The sequence below is a fragment of the Dromaius novaehollandiae genome, chromosome 21, assembly GCF_036370855.1.
Source record: "Dromaius novaehollandiae isolate bDroNov1 chromosome 21, bDroNov1.hap1, whole genome shotgun sequence".
Taxonomy (NCBI): domain Eukaryota; kingdom Metazoa; phylum Chordata; class Aves; order Casuariiformes; family Dromaiidae; genus Dromaius; species Dromaius novaehollandiae.
Window position 1 is genome coordinate 2,012,266 of NC_088118.1, and position 15,184 is coordinate 2,027,449.

The window sequence follows — 15,184 nt, forward strand, 5'->3', positions numbered from 1 at the left end:
GAAGTTTTGTTATCCGCCTGTGCAAAAAGCAGAAGAGGACGGCATCGAATTGATGCTTGCCCAGAAGGGAGGGCTGGAGAGCAGCTCTTCCCTGCGGAGTGCCGAGAATATTGCTGGCAGCACCATACACATCTTCCTGGCCCGAAGCTGGCTGCGGCTGCAGCTCTGGGGACAGATTCAGAAACCTCTGTTCTTCCCCATGCTGGGCTTCACCCTGCCGAATTCCGTAGGGTGCTGAAAGCACGGGTAGCTACAAGCAGCTCTGAGCTGCTGGACTGCAAGGGGGTGTTCAGCAAAGCGCTCCTGTGCCTGTCCTTTTGCAGCCTGGCCTGCTGCTTCGCTGGGACACGTTGCTGCAAGTTCGTCCTCCTGAGAGTCAAAGGGAGCCCTGGAGGCCCCACGCAGCCCCGGCTGTAGAGCAGGGGTTATTTTTACCAGTTGTTATTAATGCCTGGGTATTCTGACTTAGTAAGACACAACAAAACAAACTAACTGAAGAGACTGCTGAAAAACCATGTTAGTTCAGTTTAACCTGCTTCAGCATCAGCATAGTTTGAAAGAAGGAAAGCATCCTTTCCACCCAGGAAACCTCCACAAGCTCCTTAATGCTTTATTTTTGAAACTGACTTCCCCTCTTCCAGCACTTTTTGGGTCCTGGGGATCTACCTGCAGCCTGGGCAAACAGATCAGATTCACTGGCGCTGGCTCGTCGTCCGTAGGCGCTGCGTGGCTGCATTTCGGCAGGCACCGGGCACCCGACTTCAATGTGGGCTTAAAGCGAGGCGAGGGCGCCTGCATCGCCCCGACAGCGGGGCCGTGCGGCGGGGCAGAGCCGCAGCCGCGCCACCGCCTCCGGGCTGCTCGGGCCCGGCTCCGCCGCCCCTCCCCGCGGTGCAGGGAGCCGAGCCCAGCCCGGCACGTCGCGGAAGCAGCCGCCGCTTCACCGTTTCTCTTTCGGGCCGCCTTTTGCACCGGGTTTCCGAGGCGGCTCGTCAGTAACCCCGGAGTAACGCCGCCGTGAGCACCCCGGCCCAGCCGAGGCCCGTCCCGCACCCCCCCGCCTCGCCGGGGCTCGGCTCCCTGCTCCCCGCTGCCCCGGGACGCTCCCGAGAGCACCGCCCGCCCCAAAACTCCTCCCCCCACCCCTTGACCCCTGCCCACCGCCCCGGCAACGCTGCCCGCCAGCCACGGGGCGCCAGCCACAGGGGGCTGCCCCGTCCCCAGGGCCCCAGGCCACCCTGAGGCCCACCCCCAGGCCTGCAACACCACCCACCACCATCGCCCCGACCAACGACCCCTCCCACAGCCCTGTGGCCCCACTCCATGACCCCTCCCACCACCCCCATGGCCCCACCCCACGACACCACCCACTGCCCCCATGGTCCCACCTCAACTCCTCCCACTACCTATTGGCCCTGCCCCATAGCCCCTCCCACCACCCCCATGGCCACGCCCCTGACTCCTCCCACCACCTCCTGTGGCACCGCCCCTGACCCCTCCCACTGCCTCCCATGGCCCCGCCCCTGACCCCCCCTCATTGCCCCCATGGCCCCACCCTGATTCCTCCCACTACCCCATGGCCTCACCCCCGACTCCTCCCACTGCTGCCCATGGCCCCGCCCCGACCCCACCCACCCACCCACCCACCCACCATCAACTGCCCCACAGGGGACTGCTGCAGGTGATGCAAAGAGAGCACACGGGGTCTTTGATTTCTGTCAGCTCAGTCACAAACGCAACAGTAAAAAGACAACTAGGGCAACAGTGGCACAGGGGCAGGGCCGAGGGGGCCGGGGTGGGGGCCTGGGGCGGGGCTGTTTTCAACACCCCACTCACACCAACTCCGCACCCCCATCCAATTGCACCGCACAGGCGACCTCCCCTCTGCCCCCTACTCTGCACTGAACAGGCCGCTACAGCTGGCGCACCCTCATCCCCTCATGCTAAACACTGCGTGCTGCTGCCGCAGGCCACGGACAAGCCAAAATAAATCCTCCTACAGCACTGCAATACCACCGCACACCTACCACAACACCTCCACAACACCCCTGCAGTACCACTGCAGGCCTACCACAACACTGCTGCAGTACCACCGCACTCCTACCACAACATCTCCACAACAACCCTGCACTACCACTTCAAGTCTACCACAACACCCCTGCAGTACCACCACACTCCTACCACAACACCTCCACAACACCCTTGCACTACCACCGCACTCTTACCACAACCCTGCACTACCACCGCACTCCTACCACAACACCTCCACAACAACCCTAAACTACCACCGCACTCCTACCACAACAACCCTGCACTACCACTGCACTCCTACCACAAGCACCCTGAACTACCACAACACCTCCACAACAACCCTGCACTACCACCGCACTCCTACCTGGAAGCTGCTGCCACACAGTCGTTGACGTCCGCCCCTTGCCACCACTAAGGACAAGCACACACTAGCCTCACAACAGCAAAACCTCCAACAGCTGGGCCAAAGTTCAGACCGCCTGTGCAGTGCAATGGGCCTGGTGTGAGTTACAGCAGAGCTGGGTGTGAAATGGGCCCGGGGGTAGGGGGACCTACAAGCTGACAAAGCATTTTATTCAGTAACTGGGAAAAAGGGAGATCCAGAAGCTGCTCCAGGACAAGAGGAGACTGCGACGCCCCATGCTCAGGTCCTCCCGCTGCCTCCGCCGGGCACAGGCTGAAAGAGAAAGACGCTCTTAGAACACAGAAAACCACCTCAAAACCCCTGCGACCCCTCAGGACTCCGCCCCAAGCCCACAGGCAGCCGCACAGTCCGCTTCTGACCGAGACAAAAGCCTCAGCTGCCAGGATATCCCATTCCCCACAGCCGGTGCAGCAACCGAACTGTACAGAAAGGATTTTTTAAGAGGAAAGGGGGAAGCGAAGCCTTTGTAACACAAAATGGGCATAACTAACCAAACCCCAGAGAGCTGTATTCACCAAGTACCCCCACCAAAGCAACAGAAATGTTCTGATAAGAGCAGCGATGCTCTTACATGAACACAGCCCTGCTGCCAGGGCGGTCTTTCTGCCTAGAGTACCTTTCTCTTCCATCTTCCTCATCCTCTCTTCGTGCTCACTCTTGACTCGCTGCTCCTCACGGCTCCTCTCCTTTCTTCTCCATGAGCTGCAGGAAAGCAAAGCAGACGCGCTTAGCACTGGCCAGGGCCACCTCTGCCTGCCCGAAGGACAGAGGCGCGGCGGGCAGCACCCCACAGCTCGACCCAACAGGCCCCTCCCTTGCCCGGACACCCAACCCTAAGCCTACGCCTAACCCCCCTACCCCCTCACCCCCCCCAGCTAAAACGTCGCAGATGAGCTCCTCTCGCCAAAGCGACACTCACTCGGCCACTCGCCCCACTGCCCTTAGGCGGCAGCTCCTCCCAAAGGCCCGGCAGGCCCCTCCCTTCGCAAAGATGCTGCGCCCGAGCCCCCAACGCCTCCCGGGCCAAAGCCCTTGCTCAACTCACCAGCAGCCGCTGCCCACTGCACGGCCTCCAGCTGACGAGGTGTCCAGCGGTCTTGATTGAAGCTGCAGCGGGGGTCAGAGGCGGGCACTCTGGGCAAATGGAGCTGGGCACGGAGAGCAGTGGCCCAGGAGGCTTCAGCCCTGCTTACAGGGGGCCGGGGCCACTGCCCCAACTGCCTAAGGCCGGGGCCCCAGGGCACAGGCCAGTCCCCGAGCTACAGGGCAGCCCGGGGCCCCGCGGCAGAGGGAGGCTCCTTCTCTCCCATGCAGGGGCACTCTGACCTGGGCCCCGCTAACGGGGCGGTCGCCCCAAACCGGCTGCCAGCTGAGCACGCGGGCTCCAGGCCCGCACCCCGATTACAGGGAGGGCCACGACACCCAGGCAGACAGAGAGCTCAGCCTTCCCCCAGGGCCACAGGAATGACTCGCAGCAGCCAGGCAGCGAGCACGCCGGCCAAAGGCCGGAGGCCGGCACCCTCGCCCTGACTACAGGGAGGGCCCGCCTGGCCCCACAGCCCCGGACCCCGCGCCTCTCAAAGGCGGGGGCCCCGCACAACCCACCTCCTTACAGGCGGGTGCTCCCAGCACCTCCTGCACAGCACAGGGAACACGCACGGCCCTGCTTACAGGCCGCTGCCCCCAGCGCTGGCACTAGCCCCGAGCCCCACGGGGCAGGAGGCTCTGGCCTAGGCCCGGCTTACAGGCTGGCCAGCCTGGCTGCAGCACAACAGCACGTCTGCAGGAGCCCAGGGGGCACCTCGAGCCCGGCTGCGGGCAGGTGGCCCCCAGAAGAAGCGGCCCGGAGGCCGCACAGCGCCCTGCGGCAGGGCACTTCCTCCGCCTGCCCCCTTAGCGGGCCGGGGAGGGGTCATTCCTGGTGGCTGGCTAAAGCAGCAGGCCGCGGGAGGGCAGGCCCCTCCGCCCTGCTTACAGGGAGGCCAAGCTGCTCCGGGCGCACAGGGCTCCACGGCTTGTGACGCACGCCCTGACTACAGGGCCGTCACGCTGGCCACGTGGCCAGCAGGACAGGCGGCCACGCGGGCACAGACCTGGGCCCCGACTACGGGCAGGTCCCCTCGCCCACACCATTACCAAGTGGCTCCGCTCTGCCCGGGGGAGGAAGGGGCAAGCCGGAACTCTCCCCCTCCTCAAATCTGGGCCCGAGACGGGACCCCTCTGCTACTGCCCAGAGCCCTTCTTTCAGGCCTGGGAAGCCGGAGCTAATACGCTGCAGCGCTTTTTACAGAGGCCTAAAGGACAAGCTCACTCATTAGCTCACTCACTCCCAACAGGACAGAGGACAAGAGGAAAGAGACAAGCACAGGAGACAGGAGACATGTAACACGGCTTTCCAGGAGAGAAAGGGAGCCCAGGGCAGCCAGCCAACGTCGGGGGCCCGGTCCGTACCCAGGAGCGGGAGGAGAGGCTCAGGCCTGCCCCCAGGCTGCATGGAGGCCGGAGCACTCAACATGCCAAGGGGCTTCACGGGGCGCCAAAGGGCCAATGCTGGCACACACCCCCAGCGCGGGGGTGGCGCCGGCCAGGGGCCGGCAGGCGGAAAGCCATGGGGGACAAAGAGCCCGGCCCTGCTTACAGGGCGGGCCTGGGTTCCGGTGAGCTCCCTGTCCCCTCCGGGGCGGAGAAAGGGACTCGCAGCCTCCTTACAGGCTCGTCCCTCTCTCCAGGCAGCCAAGGAGCAACATGGCAAAAGGCCAACAAAAGCAAAGACCCGAGCCCTGCTTACAGGGAGGTCGCCCAGCGCAAAGGGAGCAAGGGCACCAAAGGTGCCAGCCGTGCTCTCATGTGACCACAGCCCTGCTGCCAGGGCAGTCCCTTTGCCCAGAGTGCCTTTCTCTTCCCTCCTCTTCCATCCTCCTCATCCTCTCTTCGTGCTCACTCTTGACTCGCCGCTCCTCACGACTCCTCTCCTTTCTTCTCCATGAGCTGCGAGAAAGCAAAGCAGACGCGCTTAGCACTGGCCAGGGCCACCCCTGCCTGCCCAAAGGACAGAGGCTCAGGGGGCAGCTCCCCACAGCTCGACCCAACAGGCCCCTCCCTTGCCCGGACACCCAACCCTAAGCCTACGCCTAACCCCCCTACCCCCTCACCCCCCCCAGCTAAAACGTCGCAGATGAGCTCCTCTCGCCAAAGCGACACTCACTCGGCCACTCGCCCCACTGCCCTTAGGCGGCAGCTCCTCCCAAAGGCCCGGCAGGCCCCTCCCTTCGCAAAGATGCTGCGCCCGAGCCCCCAACGCCTCCCGGGCCAAAGCCCTTGCTCAACTCACCAGCAGCCGCTGCCCACTGCACGGCCTCCAGCTGACGAGGTGTCCAGCGGTCTTGATTGAAGCTGCAGCGGGGGTCAGAGGCGGGCACTCTGGGCAAATGGAGCTGGGCACGGAGAGCAGTGGCCCAGGAGGCTTCAGCCCTGCTTACAGGGGGCCGGGGCCACTGCCCCAACTGCCTAAGGCCGGGGCCCCAGGGCACAGGCCAGTCCCCGAGCTACAGGGCAGCCCGGGGCCCCGCGGCAGAGGGAGGCTCCTTCTCTCCCATGCAGGGGCACTCTGACCTGGGCCCCGCTAACGGGGCGGTCGCCCCAAACCGGCTGCCAGCTGAGCACGCGGGCTCCAGGCCCGCACCCCGATTACAGGGAGGGCCACGACACCCAGGCAGACAGAGAGCTCAGCCTTCCCCCAGGGCCACAGGAATGACTCGCAGCAGCCAGGCAGCGAGCACGCCGGCCAAAGGCTGGGGGCCGGCACCCTCGCCCTGACTACAGGGAGGGCCCACCTGGCCCCACAGCCCCAGACCCCGCGCCTCTCAAAGGCGGGGGCCCCGCACAACCCACCTCCTTACAGGCGGGCGCTCCCAGCACCTCCTGCACAGCACAGGGAACACGCGCGGCCCTGCTTACAGGCCGCTGCCCCCAGCGCTGGCACTAGCCCCGAGCCCCACGGGGCAGGAGGCTCTGGCCTAGGCCCGGCTTACGGGCTGGCCAGCCTGGCTGCAGCACAACAGCACGTCTGCAGGAGCCCAGGGGGCACCTCGAGCCCGGCTGCGGGCAGGTGGCCCCCAGAAGCAGCGGCCCGGAGGCCGCACAGCGCCCTGCGGCAGGGCACTTCCTCCGCCTGCCCCCTTAGCGGGCCAGGGAGGGGTCATTCCTGGTGGCTGGCTAAAGCAGCAGGCCGCGGGAGGGCAGGCCCCTCCGCCCTGCTTACAGGGAGGCCAAGCTGCTCCGGGCGCACAGGGCTCCACGGCTTGTGACGCACGCCCCGACTACAGGGCCGTCACGCTGGCCACGTGGCCAGCAGGACAGGCGGCCACGCGGGCACAGACCTGGGCCCCGACTACGGGCAGGTCCCCTCGCCCACACCATTACCAAGTGGCTCCGCTCTGCCCGGGGGAGGAAGGGGCAAGCCGGAACTCTCCCCCTCCTCAAATCTGGGCCCGAGACGGGACCCCTCTGCTACTGCCCAGAGCCCTTCTTTCAGGCCTGGGAAGCCGGAGCTAATACGCTGCAGCGCTTTTTACAGAGGCCTAAAGGACAAGCTCACTCATTAGCTCACTCACTCCCAACAGGACAGAGGACAAGAGGAAAGAGACAAGCACAGGAGACAGGAGACATGTAACACGGCTTTCCAGGAGAGAAAGGGAGCCCAGGGCAGCCAGCCAACGTCGGGGGCCCGGTCCGTACCCAGGAGCGGGAGGAGAGGCTCAGGCCTGCCCCCAGGCTGCATGGAGGCCGGAGCACTCAACATGCCAAGGGGCTTCACGGGGCGCCAAAGGGCCAATGCTGGCACACACCCCGAGCGCGGGGGTGGCGCCGGCCAGGGGCCGGCAGGCGGAAAGCCGTGGGGGACAAAGAGCCCGGCCCTGCTTACAGGGCGGGCCTGGGTTCCGGTGAGCTCCCTGTCCCCTCCGGGGCGGAGAAAGGGACTCGCAGCCTCCTTACAGGCTCGTCCCTCTCTCCAGGCAGCCAAGGAGCAACATGGCAAAAGGCCAACAAAAGCAAAGACCCGAGCCCTGCTTACAGGGAGGTCGCCCAGTGCAAAGGGAGCAAGGGCACCAAAGGTGCCAGCCGTGCTCTCATGTGACCACAGCCCTGCTGCCAGGGCAGTCCCTTTGCCCAGAGTGCCTTTCTCTTCCCTCCTCTTCCATCTTCCTCATCCTCTCTTCGTGCTCACTCTTGACTCGCCGCTCCTCACGGCTCCTCTCCTTTCTTCTCCATGAGCTGCGAGAAAGCAAAGCAGACGCGCTTAGCACTGGCCAGGGCCACCCCTGCCTGCCCAAAGGACAGAGGCTCAGGGGGCAGCTCCCCACAGCTCGACCCAACAGGCCCCTCCCTTGCCCGGACACCCAACCCTAAGCCTACGCCTAACCCCCCTACCCCCTCACCCCCCCCCAGCTAAAACGTCGCAGATGAGCTCCTCTCGCCAAAGCGACACTCACTCGGCCACTCGCCCCACTGCCCTTAGGCGGCAGCTCCTCCCAAAGGCCCGGCAGGCCCCTCCCTTCGCAAAGATGCTGCGCCCGAGCCCCCAACGCCTCCCGGGCCAAAGCCCTTGCTCAACTCACCAGCAGCCGCTGCCCACTGCACGGCCTCCAGCTGACGAGGTGTCCAGCGGTCTTGATTGAAGCTGCAGCGGGGGTCAGAGGCGGGCACTCTGGGCAAATGGAGCTGGGCACGGAGAGCAGTGGCCCAGGAGGCTTCAGCCCTGCTTACAGGGGGCCGGGGCCACTGCCCCAACTGCCTAAGGCCGGGGCCCCAGGGCACAGGCCAGTCCCCGAGCTACAGGGCAGCCCGGGGCCCCGCGGCAGAGGGAGGCTCCTTCTCTCCCATGCAGGGGCACTCTGACCTGGGCCCCGCTAACGGGGCGGTCGCCCCAAACCGGCTGCCAGCTGAGCACGCAGGCTCCAGGCCCGCACCCCGATTACAGGGAGGGCCACGACACCCAGGCAGACAGAGAGCTCAGCCTTCCCCCAGGGCCACAGGAATGACTCGCAGCAGCCAGGCAGCGAGCACGCCGGCCAAAGGCCGGGGGCCGGCACCCTCGCCCTGACTACAGGGAGGGCCCGCCTGGCCCCACAGCCCCAGACCCCGCGCCTCTCAAAGGCGGGGGCCCCGCACAACCCACCTCCTTACAGGCGGGCGCTCCCAGCACCTCCCGCACAGCACAGGGAACACGCACGGCCCTGCTTACAGGCCGCTGCCCCCAGCGCTGGCACTAGCCCCGAGCCCCACGGGGCAGGAGGCTCTGGCCTAGGCCCGGCTTACAGGCTGGCCAGCCTGGCTGCAGCACAACAGCACGTCTGCAGGAGCCCAGGGGGCACCTCGAGCCCGGCTGCGGGCAGGTGGCCCCCAGAAGAAGCGGCCCGGAGGCCGCACAGCGCCCTGCGGCAGGGCACTTCCTCCGCCTGCCCCCTTAGCGGGCCGGGGAGGGGTCATTCCTGGTGGCTGGCTAAAGCAGCAGGCCGCGGGAGGGCAGGCCCCTCCGCCCTGCTTACAGGGAGGCCAAGCTGCTCCGGGCGCACAGGGCTCCACGGCTTGTGACGCACGCCCTGACTACAGGGCCGTCACGCTGGCCACGTGGCCAGCAGGACAGGCGGCCACGCGGGCACAGACCTGGGCCCCGACTACGGGCAGGTCCCCTCGCCCACACCATTACCAAGTGGCTCCGCTCTGCCCGGGGGAGGAAGGGGCAAGCCGGAACTCTCCCCCTCCTCAAATCTGGGCCCGAGACGGGACCCCTCTGCTACTGCCCAGAGCCCTTCTTTCAGGCCTGGGAAGCCGGAGCTAATACGCTGCAGCGCTTTTTACAGAGGCCTAAAGGACAAGCTCACTCATTAGCTCACTCACTCCCAACAGGACAGAGGACAAGAGGAAAGAGACAAGCACAGGAGACAGGAGACATGTAACACGGCTTTCCAGGAGAGAAAGGGAGCCCAGGGCAGCCAGCCAACGTCGGGGGCCCGGTCCGTACCCAGGAGCGGGAGGAGAGGCTCAGGCCTGCCCCCAGGCTGCATGGAGGCCGGAGCACTCAACATGCCAAGGGGCTTCACGGGGCGCCAAAGGGCCAATGCTGGCACACACCCCCAGCGCGGGGGTGGCGCCGGCCAGGGGCCGGCAGGCGGAAAGCCATGGGGGACAAAGAGCCCGGCCCTGCTTACAGGGCGGGCCTGGGTTCCGGTGAGCTCCCTGTCCCCTCCGGGGCGGAGAAAGGGACTCGCAGCCTCCTTACAGGCTCGTCCCTCTCTCCAGGCAGCCAAGGAGCAACATGGCAAAAGGCCAACAAAAGCAAAGACCCGAGCCCTGCTTACAGGGAGGTCGCCCAGCGCAAAGGGAGCAAGGGCACCAAAGGTGCCAGCCGTGCTCTCATGTGACCACAGCCCTGCTGCCAGGGCAGTCCCTTTGCCCAGAGTGCCTTTCTCTTCCCTCCTCTTCCATCCTCCTCATCCTCTCTTCGTGCTCACTCTTGACTCGCCGCTCCTCACGACTCCTCTCCTTTCTTCTCCATGAGCTGCGAGAAAGCAAAGCAGACGCGCTTAGCACTGGCCAGGGCCACCCCTGCCTGCCCAAAGGACAGAGGCTCAGGGGGCAGCTCCCCACAGCTCGACCCAACAGGCCCCTCCCTTGCCCGGACACCCAACCCTAAGCCTACGCCTAACCCCCCTACCCCCTCACCCCCCCCAGCTAAAACGTCGCAGATGAGCTCCTCTCGCCAAAGCGACACTCACTCGGCCACTCGCCCCACTGCCCTTAGGCGGCAGCTCCTCCCAAAGGCCCGGCAGGCCCCTCCCTTCGCAAAGATGCTGCGCCCGAGCCCCCAACGCCTCCCGGGCCAAAGCCCTTGCTCAACTCACCAGCAGCCGCTGCCCACTGCACGGCCTCCAGCTGACGAGGTGTCCAGCGGTCTTGATTGAAGCTGCAGCGGGGGTCAGAGGCGGGCACTCTGGGCAAATGGAGCTGGGCACGGAGAGCAGTGGCCCAGGAGGCTTCAGCCCTGCTTACAGGGGGCCGGGGCCACTGCCCCAACTGCCTAAGGCCGGGGCCCCAGGGCACAGGCCAGTCCCCGAGCTACAGGGCAGCCCGGGGCCCCGCGGCAGAGGGAGGCTCCTTCTCTCCCATGCAGGGGCACTCTGACCTGGGCCCCGCTAACGGGGCGGTCGCCCCAAACCGGCTGCCAGCTGAGCACGCGGGCTCCAGGCCCGCACCCCGATTACAGGGAGGGCCACGACACCCAGGCAGACAGAGAGCTCAGCCTTCCCCCAGGGCCACAGGAATGACTCGCAGCAGCCAGGCAGCGAGCACGCCGGCCAAAGGCTGGGGGCCGGCACCCTCGCCCTGACTACAGGGAGGGCCCACCTGGCCCCACAGCCCCAGACCCCGCGCCTCTCAAAGGCGGGGGCCCCGCACAACCCACCTCCTTACAGGCGGGCGCTCCCAGCACCTCCTGCACAGCACAGGGAACACGCGCGGCCCTGCTTACAGGCCGCTGCCCCCAGCGCTGGCACTAGCCCCGAGCCCCACGGGGCAGGAGGCTCTGGCCTAGGCCCGGCTTACGGGCTGGCCAGCCTGGCTGCAGCACAACAGCACGTCTGCAGGAGCCCAGGGGGCACCTCGAGCCCGGCTGCGGGCAGGTGGCCCCCAGAAGCAGCGGCCCGGAGGCCGCACAGCGCCCTGCGGCAGGGCACTTCCTCCGCCTGCCCCCTTAGCGGGCCAGGGAGGGGTCATTCCTGGTGGCTGGCTAAAGCAGCAGGCCGCGGGAGGGCAGGCCCCTCCGCCCTGCTTACAGGGAGGCCAAGCTGCTCCGGGCGCACAGGGCTCCACGGCTTGTGACGCACGCCCCGACTACAGGGCCGTCACGCTGGCCACGTGGCCAGCAGGACAGGCGGCCACGCGGGCACAGACCTGGGCCCCGACTACGGGCAGGTCCCCTCGCCCACACCATTACCAAGTGGCTCCGCTCTGCCCGGGGGAGGAAGGGGCAAGCCGGAACTCTCCCCCTCCTCAAATCTGGGCCCGAGACGGGACCCCTCTGCTACTGCCCAGAGCCCTTCTTTCAGGCCTGGGAAGCCGGAGCTAATACGCTGCAGCGCTTTTTACAGAGGCCTAAAGGACAAGCTCACTCATTAGCTCACTCACTCCCAACAGGACAGAGGACAAGAGGAAAGAGACAAGCACAGGAGACAGGAGACATGTAACACGGCTTTCCAGGAGAGAAAGGGAGCCCAGGGCAGCCAGCCAACGTCGGGGGCCCGGTCCGTACCCAGGAGCGGGAGGAGAGGCTCAGGCCTGCCCCCAGGCTGCATGGAGGCCGGAGCACTCAACATGCCAAGGGGCTTCACGGGGCGCCAAAGGGCCAATGCTGGCACACACCCCGAGCGCGGGGGTGGCGCCGGCCAGGGGCCGGCAGGCGGAAAGCCGTGGGGGACAAAGAGCCCGGCCCTGCTTACAGGGCGGGCCTGGGTTCCGGTGAGCTCCCTGTCCCCTCCGGGGCGGAGAAAGGGACTCGCAGCCTCCTTACAGGCTCGTCCCTCTCTCCAGGCAGCCAAGGAGCAACATGGCAAAAGGCCAACAAAAGCAAAGACCCGAGCCCTGCTTACAGGGAGGTCGCCCAGTGCAAAGGGAGCAAGGGCACCAAAGGTGCCAGCCGTGCTCTCATGTGACCACAGCCCTGCTGCCAGGGCAGTCCCTTTGCCCAGAGTGCCTTTCTCTTCCCTCCTCTTCCATCTTCCTCATCCTCTCTTCGTGCTCACTCTTGACTCGCCGCTCCTCACGGCTCCTCTCCTTTCTTCTCCATGAGCTGCGAGAAAGCAAAGCAGACGCGCTTAGCACTGGCCAGGGCCACCCCTGCCTGCCCAAAGGACAGAGGCTCAGGGGGCAGCTCCCCACAGCTCGACCCAACAGGCCCCTCCCTTGCCCGGACACCCAACCCTAAGCCTACGCCTAACCCCCCTACCCCCTCACCCCCCCCCAGCTAAAACGTCGCAGATGAGCTCCTCTCGCCAAAGCGACACTCACTCGGCCACTCGCCCCACTGCCCTTAGGCGGCAGCTCCTCCCAAAGGCCCGGCAGGCCCCTCCCTTCGCAAAGATGCTGCGCCCGAGCCCCCAACGCCTCCCGGGCCAAAGCCCTTGCTCAACTCACCAGCAGCCGCTGCCCACTGCACGGCCTCCAGCTGACGAGGTGTCCAGCGGTCTTGATTGAAGCTGCAGCGGGGGTCAGAGGCGGGCACTCTGGGCAAATGGAGCTGGGCACGGAGAGCAGTGGCCCAGGAGGCTTCAGCCCTGCTTACAGGGGGCCGGGGCCACTGCCCCAACTGCCTAAGGCCGGGGCCCCAGGGCACAGGCCAGTCCCCGAGCTACAGGGCAGCCCGGGGCCCCGCGGCAGAGGGAGGCTCCTTCTCTCCCATGCAGGGGCACTCTGACCTGGGCCCCGCTAACGGGGCGGTCGCCCCAAACCGGCTGCCAGCTGAGCACGCAGGCTCCAGGCCCGCACCCCGATTACAGGGAGGGCCACGACACCCAGGCAGACAGAGAGCTCAGCCTTCCCCCAGGGCCACAGGAATGACTCGCAGCAGCCAGGCAGCGAGCACGCCGGCCAAAGGCCGGGGGCCGGCACCCTCGCCCTGACTACAGGGAGGGCCCGCCTGGCCCCACAGCCCCAGACCCCGCGCCTCTCAAAGGCGGGGGCCCCGCACAACCCACCTCCTTACAGGCGGGCGCTCCCAGCACCTCCCGCACAGCACAGGGAACACGCACGGCCCTGCTTACAGGCCGCTGCCCCCAGCGCTGGCACTAGCCCCGAGCCCCACGGGGCAGGAGGCTCTGGCCTAGGCCCGGCTTACGGGCTGGCCAGCCTGGCTGCAGCACAACAGCACGTCTGCAGGAGCCCAGGGGGCACCTCGAGCCCGGCTGTGGGCAGGTGGCCCCCAGAAGAAGCGGCCCGGAGGCCGCACAGCGCCCTGCGGCAGGGCACTTCCTCCGCCTGCCCCCTTAGCGGGCCGGGGAGGGGTCATTCCTGGTGGCTGGCTAAAGCAGCAGGCCGCGGGAGGGCAGGCCCCTCCGCCCTGCTTACAGGGAGGCCAAGCTGCTCCGGGCGCACAGGGCTCCACGGCTTGTGACGCACGCCCTGACTACAGGGCCGTCACGCTGGCCACGTGGCCAGCAGGACAGGCGGCCACGCGGGCACAGACCTGGGTCCCGACTACGGGCAGGTCCCCTCGCCCACACCATTACCAAGTGGCTCCGCTCTGCCCGGGGGAGGAAGGGGCAAGCCGGAACTCTCCCCCTCCTCAAATCTGGGCCCGAGACGGGACCCCTCTGCTACTGCCCAGAGCCCTTCTTTCAGGCCTGGGAAGCCGGAGCTAATACGCTGCAGCGCTTTTTACAGAGGCCTAAAGGACAAGCTCACTCATTAGCTCACTCACTCCCAACAGGACAGAGGACAAGAGGAAAGAGACAAGCACAGGAGACAGGAGACATGTAACACGGCTTTCCAGGAGAGAAAGGGAGCCCAGGGCAGCCAGCCAACGTCGGGGGCCCGGTCCGTACCCAGGAGCGGGAGGAGAGGCTCAGGCCTGCCCCCAGGCTGCATGGAGGCCGGAGCACTCAACATGCCAAGGGGCTTCACGGGGCGCCAAAGGGCCAATGCTGGCACACACCCCGAGCGCGGGGGTGGCGCCGGCCAGGGGCCGGCAGGCGGAAAGCCGTGGGGGGCAAAGAGCCCGGCCCTGCTTACAGGGCGGGCCTGGGTTCCGGTGAGCTCCCTGTCCCCTCCGGGGCGGAGAAAGGGACTCGCAGCCTCCTTACAGGCTCGTCCCTCTCTCCAGGCAGCCAAGGAGCAACATGGCAAAAGGCCAACAAAAGCAAAGACCCGAGCCCTGCTTACAGGGAGGTCGCCCAGTGCAAAGGGAGCAAGGGCACCAAAGGTGCCAGCCGTGCTCTCATGTGACCACAGCCCTGCTGCCAGGGCAGTCCCTTTGCCCAGAGTGCCTTTCTCTTCCCTCCTCTTCCATCTTCCTCATCCTCTCTTCGTGCTCACTCTTGACTCGCCGCTCCTCACGACTCCTCTCCTTTCTTCTCCATGAGCTGCTGGAAAGCAAAGCAGACATGCTTAGGACCAAGAAGGCTGAGCTCCAAACTCCTACACCCAGGGAAGTACTGAGTCTTCAGAAGCACCACTCCTGCCGCTCGCAACAGGGGCGAATGTGCTGCTTGCCACTGCCTCCTCTGCACTCTTCTCTAGCCTCCCTCCCTCCCTATCTTCCCCAAAGCACCTCAGATTTTGCACTCAAAAGTGCTCACCCTCTCCCCTTGGATGTACCTCAACTTTCCCCTCCTAAATGCCTGCCATCTCGCCTCAACTTTTCCCTCAAAAACTCTGGCTCTGTCCCTTCCCAGCTACCTCACCCTTTCCCCACAAAAGTGCTCACTCCGCCCCCTCTGAGGTACTGCAGCTTTCACCACCAAAATGCCAGCCCCATTCCCTCTGAAGTACCTCGACCTTTCTCTCCAAAATGGCCGCCCTGTCCCCTCTGAGGTACCTCAGCTTTTCCCGCCAAAATCGTCACCTTGGTTTCTCTGAGGTACCTCCATTTTTCCCTCCAAAATGCCCATCCTGTCCCCTCTAATACACCTCAGCTTCTTCCTCCACAATGTTCACTCTCCTCTGTTATGAAGCCTC

General features: G+C 65.9%; 1 long non-coding RNA gene across 1 annotated transcript; it reads right to left on the reverse strand.

The window, feature by feature from the left end:
* Nucleotides 1-1,685: 1,685 nt before the first annotated feature.
* On the reverse strand, nucleotides 1,686-14,588 carry LOC135330479 (uncharacterized). The gene is made up of 7 exons (XR_010392475.1): nucleotides 12,647-14,588; nucleotides 10,360-12,302; nucleotides 8,074-10,016; nucleotides 5,787-7,729; nucleotides 3,501-5,443; nucleotides 3,072-3,157; nucleotides 1,686-2,707 (listed from the first exon to the last, which is right to left on the reverse strand). It is a non-coding gene; the product is annotated as an uncharacterized LOC135330479 (long non-coding RNA).
* Nucleotides 14,589-15,184: the final 596 nt, after the last annotated feature.